We start from the raw sequence: 8,349 nt of genomic DNA, 5'->3' as shown, positions 1-8,349 counted from the left end.
TTAATTGAATATTTATTTACAGTGTGTGTAAATAATGAATGCAGTGTGTGTATGAGAATGCAGTGTGTGTATGAGTGCAGTGTGTATATGAGTGCAGTGTGTATATGAATGCAGTGTGTGTATATGAATGCAGTGTGTGTGTATGAGAATGCTGTGTGTATGAGTGCAGTGTGTGTGTATGAGAATGCTGTGTATGAGTGCAGTGTGTGTGTATGAGTTCAGTGTGTGTGTATGAATGCTGTGTGTATGAGTGCAGTGTGTGTGTGTATGAGAATGCTGTGTGTATGAGTGCAGTGTGTGTGTATATGAATGCAGTGTGTGTGTATGAGAATGCTGTGTGTGTGTATGAATGCTGTGTGTGTGTATGAATGCTGTGTGTGTGTATGAGTGCAGTGTGTGTGTATGAGAATGCTGTGTGTATGAGTGCAGTGTGTGTGTATGAGAGTGCTGTGTATGAGTGCAGTGTGTGTGTATGAGTTCAGTGTGTGTGTATGAATGCTGTGTGTATGAGTGCAGTGTGTGTGTGTGTGTATGAGAATGCTGTGTGTATATGAATGCAGTGTGTGTGTATATGAATGCAGTGTGTGTGTATGAATGCTGTGTGTGTGTATGAGTGCAGTGTGTGTGTATGAGAATGCTGTGTGTATGAGTGCAGTGTGTGTGTATGAGAATGCTGTGTATGAGTGCAGTGTGTGTGTATGAGTGCAGTGTGTGTGTATGAGAATGCAGTGTGTGTGTATGAGAATGCTGTGTGTATGAGTGCAGTGTGTGTGTGTATGAATGCAGTGTGTGTGTATGAATGCAGTGTGTGTGTGTGTATGAATGCAGTGTGTGTGTGTGTATGAGTGCAGTGTATGTGTGTGTATGAGTGCAGTGTGTGTGTATGAATGCAGTGTGTGTGTATGAATGCAGTGTGTGTGTATGAATGCTGTGTGTGTGTATGAGTGCAGTGTGTGTATGAATACAGTGTGTGTGTATGAATGCAGTGTGTGTGTGCATGAATGCAGTGTGTGTGTGCATGAATGCAGTGTGTGTATGTGTGTGTGTAATGCAGAGTGTGATGCAGAGCCTTGGTGGGGGGTGGGCATTTTTATTTTTTAATTATTATTTTAATATTTTTTTTGATTCATTACATTGTTTTATTATTATTATTTTTTTATTTTATTATTATTATTATTTAATTATTATTTTTATTTTATTATTTTTATTATTTTTATTATTATTGATATACATACATTTTTTTTGTCCCCCCTCCCTGCTTGCTAGCTGGCCAGGGAGGGGGGCTCTCCTTCCCTGGTGGTCCAGTGGATGGGCACTGTGTAGGAGGGGGCTGTGGGGGCTGCAGAGAGATGTTACTTACCTTCCTGCAGCTCCTGTCAGCTCTCTCCTCCTCTGCCGGTCCGTTCAGCACCTCGGTCAGCTCCCAGTGTAAATCTCCCGTGAGATTTACACTGTGAGCTGACAGAGCTGAACGGACCGGCAGAGGAGGAGAGAGCTGACAGGAGCTGCAGGAAGGTAAGTAACATCTCTCTGCAGCCCCCACAGCCCCTGTCTGTATTATGGCAATGCAAATTGCCATAATACAGACTATTGACTCGAGTATAAGCCGAGTTGGGGTTTTTTAGCACAAAAAATGTGCTAAAAAACTCGGCTTATACTCGAGTATATACGGTATATAAAATTGCTGGAATCGCATGTAATAAAAGAAGTGACGTTAAACCTTTTATTATTTATATTAGATGTAAAATTATCTTTCTTTTTTGTACTTACGTAAGTCTTTAAATTAGAGGTGTAAATGGCTAGTTAAATATGTGTGGATAATTCAATATATGTTTTGGGGGTCTTTTTGCCTGTTTAGATGTGATTGGTATATGCAAGAGGTTAGTTGTGTGTGTGTTGTGTTTGGTATATGGGAATGCTGATTTTGACAGTGGATCAAAGCAGCAACATGTCTTGGGTCAGTCTTGCACCCCAAAGGATGTTGGGAGAGGAGAACGGGGTATTCAAGATCCTTAGATATTCATGTTCCTCTTGAACAATATCCAATCAAATCATTCTTATAGGTAAGGACTGTAGGCACAGGGATCACTTTGAAAGCTATTCCCCTTTCTATTAGTCAAATGTAACTGAAGCAGACACATCTGGCTTTTGGACCCCATTCAAACTCTAAATGTGGTCTGCACAATCTCCGCCCTTCATATAATTCTGTGAATTTGACAATAAATTGACTTGTTTTATTTTCCCTGTAACAGTAGCCAGAATTGATTTATTTGAGGATTTACCCACAGTGTCTCAAGTGCCATAATTACTGCCAACCGGACTACAAGTCTACTCACATTCTGTTGTTGTTGTTGTTTAGTCGTTCAGTCGAGTCCGACTCTCTGTGACCATATGGACCATAGCACACCAGGTACATCTGTCAGTCACTGCCCCACTGAGCTCCAAGAACTTCATGTTCGTGGCTTCAGTGACTTCATCTATCCATCTCCGTCTCTGTCATCCCCTTCTTTGTGTGCCTTCAATTTTTTTCAGCATCAGAGTCTTCTCTAGAGAATCCTGCCTTCTCATTTTATGGCCAAAATATTTGAGCTTGATCCTCATGATCATAGCATCCAGTGAACAGTTTGTCTTGATTTCCTGTAGTACGGATTTATTGGATTTTCTTGCAATCCAAGGGATTCTAAGCTGTTTTCGCCAACAACACAATTCAAAGGCATCAATTCTACGATGCTCAGCCTTCTTTATAGTCCAGCTCTCACATCCGTATGTTACTACTGGGAATACCATAGTTCTGACTATGCAGATCTTTGTTGATAGTGTGATATCTTTAGTTTTTACCAGCTTGTCCAAGCTTGCCATAGCTTTCCTCCCAAGAAGCAAACGTCTTTTAATTTCATGACTACAGTCACCATCTGAAGAGACCTTAAATCCCAGGAAAATAAAATCTGTCACTGCCTCCACTTCTTCCCCATCTATTTGTCAGGAACTAAGAGTGCTGTTTGCCATGATCTTGGTCTTTTTAACGTTAAGCAGCAAGCCAGCTTTTGCACTCTCTTCTTTTACCCTCATCAACAGGTCCTTTAGTTCTTCCTCAATTTCAGCCATCAGAGTAGTATCATCCGCGTATAAGAGGTTGTTGATATTTCTTCCATCAATATTGATTCCATCTTTGGATTCATCCAGCCCAGCCTTAGGTATAATGTAGTCCGCATATAAGTTGAATAAATAAGGTGACAATATACAACCTTAAGGAAAAGAAGGACCCAAAGGAGAGAAAATACCCCAAGGGTCCAAAACCTGTAGGCGGTCCCTAGTTAATACCTGTACAAGTTAAAACTTAACTTTTAATATTGGTAGATAAAAACTATACTAATGCCTATAACATGAACCCAAAGATGACAAAATAATAAATAAAGAATGTAGGCAGACATCGAGCCATAACACCTTAACTCTTGTGCAGGGTTTATTCCCCAATTGATTAATCATCAAGCCTAATAATGTCCTGGAAAAATCATCCAGATGGAGTGTGTAGACTTAAACTAGTGAAAAGAGTATATTACGATGCCAGCTGCTAAAAGACTCTAAAGTCTACTGACTGCTAAGACGCTCATCTAGACTGAACCCAGATGGAGTGTGTAGACTTAAGCTGGTGAAAAGAGAATATTATGATGCCAGCTGCTAAAAGACTCTAGACAACCTTATTGATTCACCCCCAGTCCCTATGGGTAGAGCACTGCAGCTTGAAAACCCTGCTGGACTTTAAACTGTTCATCCTATTGTAGAGAAGTATCATGGGATCGTACCTAGTATTACGAGATGGCTCATTGTGAAGGGAAACTCCTCCTAAATATCAATCAACTGATACATTCTATCTACTTCCCCTGGGCAGAGTAAATATCATCATACAGTGCAGTCCCCTTACAGACCACCCATGCTGCTCAGAGTGGAAGTAAATCCGAAGTCTAGTAATGGAAACGTTCCCCGTTAAATAACTAAATTCCCCACCACCAACACCATCAATCTAAACTAAGTGACTACGGCTAAGGTCGGATAGGAGATACAAGGTGCGTCTGCCTACAAGCTGCCTGACGCGCGTTTCGGCCCTGCTTTAAGCGCCTTCATCTGAGGCAATATACAACCTTGGCACACTCCTTTCCCGATCTTGAACCATTCTCTTGTCCCATGTTCGGTTCTGACTGTGGTTTCTTGGTCCACATACAGATTCCTCAGGAGGTGGATGAGATCATCTGGTACTCCCATCTCTTTAAGAACTTGCCACATGTTGTTATGATCCACACAGTCAAAGGCTTTAGAATAGTCTATGAAGCATAAGTAGATGGTTTTCTGGAACTCTCTGGCTTTGTCTTTTATCCATCGTACATTGGCAATTTGATCTCTTGTGCCTCGTCCTCTGCAGAACCCAGCTTGTACATCTGGTAATTCCTGGTCCATATATTTTTTGAGTCGAGCTTGTAGGATCTTAAGCATTACCTTGCTGGCATGTGAAATTAGTGCAATTGTTCGATAATTGAAGCACTCTTTGGCATTGCCTTTTTTGGGATTGGAATGTAGACTGACCTTTTCCAGTTTTTTGGCCACTGTTGAGTTTTCCAAATTTGTTGACATAAGGCAAGCAGAATTCTCACAGCATCATCTTGCAGAATTGTGAATAGTTCAATTGGGATTTTATCAACTCCTGCAGCTTTGTTATCTGCAAGGCATCCTAGGGCTCATCTCACTTCGCTCTCCAAGATTTCTGGTCCCATCTCATTGGACCAACTATTGAGGTCATCAGTGCTGTTAAGATCCTTCCTGTATAAATTTTCAGTGTATTCCTGCCATCTCTTCCTTATCTTATTTTCTTCTGTTAAGTCCCTGACATTTTTGTCTTTTATCACACCCATTTTGGCATGAAAGGTAACTTTTAGATCCCCAATTTTCTTGAATAGATCTCTTGACTTTCCCATTCTGTTATCTCTCTACATTGCTCATTGTAGAATGTCTTCTTGTCTCTTTGGAATTCTGCATTCAATTGGACAATTTTTTTTCCCACTACCTTTCGCTTTCCTTCAGTCTACACAGTCTCCTGTTGGAAGAAGGTGTTTGCTATGACCAGAGAATTATCGTGACATAATTCTACTAATCTTTGACCTGCTTCATTTTGAACTCCAAGGCCAAACTTGCAAATTATTCCAGGTGTCTCTAGGTTGCCTTCTTTAGCATTGCTGTCTCCTATGAGGATAGTAACATATTTTCTTGGTGTTATATCTATCATGTGTTGAATATCTTCATAGAACTGGACAATTTAAGCCTCTTCAGAATCCATGGTTGGAGCATAAACCTAGATTACTGTGATGTTAAATGGCTTGCCTTGAATTCGAATTGAAATCATTCTGTCATTTATTGGGTTGGTGCTGAGCACTGCTTTGCCCACCCATTTTTTTTACTATGATGGCTACTCCATTTCTTCTGCGGGATTCTTCACAGTAGAAGATGTGATCGTTGTCTGATGTGAAATGTCCCATTCAAGTCCATTTGAGTTCACTAATTCCCAGGATATCGATGTTTAACCTTGGCATCTCATGTTTTATCACATCCAATTTGTTTTGGTTCATAGTTCTAACATTCCAGGTTCCTATGTTAAATTGTTCTTTGCAGCAGCGGACTTTCCTTTCCCTTCCAAACACATCCGCAGATGGGTGTCCTTTCGGCTTTGGCCCAACTACTTCATTAGATCTGGTGCTACTCATACTTGCCCTCTGCTCTACCTCAGTAATGTGGTAGGTATCTTCTGACCTGAAGGGCTCATCTTCCAGTGCCATATTGTTATGTCTCTGGTTGTGCTTGTCCATATGGTTATCTTAGCAAAGTTACTGGAGTGGGTTGCTAGTTCCTTCTCCAGTGGACCGCGATTTCTTTGACTTTTCTGGTATGACCTGCCCATCTTGGGTGTCCCTACATGATATAGCTGATAGCTTCATTGAAGTACACAAGCCCCTTCACCACGGCAAGGTAGCGATCCAGAAGAGGACTCACATTGTAGGACTGGAGAAACATTCTCCAAAGAATGGTGAAAAAAATGGGGTCATTTACTAAACCAAGAATTATTAAGAAGTGACAAATAGATTTTTCAATTCAGCTCTTATTATTTTTTTATTTTTTTTATTTTCTATTTATTGCATAGTTTACATTTACAATACAATGTAAACTGCATATAAAAAGGTTGAAACCATCTCTTTGTACGCTATTGGATTGTGTAACTGCTGCATGAAAACACAGAGCTTCTGCTCTCATTAATGTACAGTATAATATAATAAAAGAAAATATTGGGAATGATAACACACTGAAATAAGTGAGATCATGTGGAGTTATTCTATGTACTGTACAGTTAGTGTGACTTACGTTACCGCCGAATGTCACATACTGGCTTCTAATTTAACCTCATGCACAAAATGTACTTAAATTGTTTTCCATTTGGGACTCTGCATGTCCTACTCTGCACTTATTCAGTGTATTACATTTTATTTTTAATGTTTAACACAGGCATAAAGTCTGTTTTATGTTTTACAAAATGCTTTTAATATATATATATATATATATTTTTTTTTTTTTTCGTTTTCTGCTTTTCATTTTGAGGTCACTAACCTGCTTTCATCAGAAGTCACGTAAGGAAGTTCTGAATACACCTGTTCTTTGATCTACACAAATGTTTAAGGTATAAAGGAGAATTCTAGGGCAATATTCTGACGGTGGAAAAATCATCACAAATATTCCGTTGCTGTCTATAGCAACTGCTCCATTTTAAACCCCATAATGATGCTCTAAGAAGTAACCCCATTGTGCTTGGGTAGAAAAACTGTGTTTTCGTTTTGACATAACCAGTTGGTTTCAGTTGTTTGATCATTTGCTATAATGCCAGCAATAAAATCACACATTCATGTCCCCATGTCTCGAGCTTTGCGTTTCATTCAGTGCCGTAACCTACACAGTGGATAGTGCTAAAGGTGAATACAGTCATCACTGCAGCGTGTACAGTACATTCAGTGACATTTTCCAGGTAATGAGATATTTCGATATCTGCAGCCAGATTTAGCGTTAGTGCCTCACAAGTACAAGATCATCATGAAACTCTTCTACGGGCAGAATTTATATTCTTGCAATATAACCTATCAACCACAGCTATAACAAATCTGTTAAAACTTAAATTGGTTATGTCACTTAAAATATGTAGAATGTAAGAAGTCTGCAAATATTAAAGGCAATCAGTGGTCAAAAATTAACCTTATTTTTAATACAAAACCTTTTTTTTTTTTTTTTTTTTTAAATAGTAACATTCCAAAATCCTAGAGATGCACAGATCAGATAAACTGACTGTGGCTTCAGTGGACCACTCCCTTAACACCAGGAAGAAGCTGCACCAATCAGGAGCCTAACCTTCTGGTTTATAGAGTCTGCTCTTATCTCGTAAACCCCTGTCCACTAGTTCATTGCCCAGCCTATGCGATGGTTAGAACACCTCTATAAGCTGGTAGCAAAGCTCGCAGAACCTTCAGAGGAGGTGGTATTTGCTCTGGTCCTGATTTCAGCTCATGTTGAGCCAATATGTTTCCCGCTAGATTTTAAAATGTTTCTAGCCATTTCACAAGTATTTTTGTGGAAAATGTAAAAACACACAAATGACAAGGCATGGGGTGCATTGATGTAATATGTGTATGGTATTTATTTTGTGTATGTATTTTATGGTTGTGTAAATGAGATCTGTATTATGTCTATTTAAGTTGTATGATGTGTACAATGTTCGTATGGGTTATGTATCACCGTATATGTAGAAAGCAACTAAAATAGGGGGCACCAAATTCAGAGTAAAGTTTGAGGAATCAATAACTTTTATTATTAATGAACCAATTTCAATGATATTAAACACAATGAATACTTAACGTATGGAGATTTGTTTGACTCGGTACAGAAGATGACATCTTTTAAATGAGCTTGATTTGACGCCTCACAAAGTTGGATATCTTAGATTGCATTATTCATAACATTTGATAATGTTTGAGGCTCCAGCTCTCAAATTTCTGTAGGGATGTTCTTTTTGAGTTGCTCATGTGTACGCGATTTGATCACATACAAACGCTTCTTTAGATATCACCGCAAGAAGTAATCAGGAGCTGAAAGGTTGGGCGAATGGGGTTCCACTTGATAAAGCCTTAGTTGGTGAAACGTGTTGTGGATTTTAATATAACTGTATTTTTTACAATAAAGTATTTTTGACCACTTTTTATCTTGTAAAGCAGTATACTTTTATTTTATTGTTTTATATTCTCTACCTGGCATCCTGACTACCGCAGA

At 39.2% G+C, this 8,349-nt stretch overlaps 2 pseudogenes; both read right to left on the bottom strand.

Annotated features, from left to right (window-relative positions):
* Positions 1–4,074: 4,074 nt before the first annotated feature.
* Positions 4,075–4,967, bottom strand: LOC134578458 (uncharacterized; annotated as a pseudogene).
* Positions 4,968–5,074: 107 nt separating this feature from the next.
* LOC134578456 (craniofacial development protein 2-like) lies at positions 5,075–5,852 on the bottom strand (annotated as a pseudogene).
* Positions 5,853–8,349: the final 2,497 nt, after the last annotated feature.

This window comes from Pelobates fuscus, chromosome 12, assembly GCF_036172605.1.
Source record: "Pelobates fuscus isolate aPelFus1 chromosome 12, aPelFus1.pri, whole genome shotgun sequence".
Classification (NCBI taxonomy): Eukaryota; Metazoa; Chordata; class Amphibia; order Anura; family Pelobatidae; genus Pelobates; species Pelobates fuscus.
The sequence above is the reverse complement of the archived record's forward strand: the minus strand, read 5'-3'. Positions and strand labels throughout refer to the sequence as shown.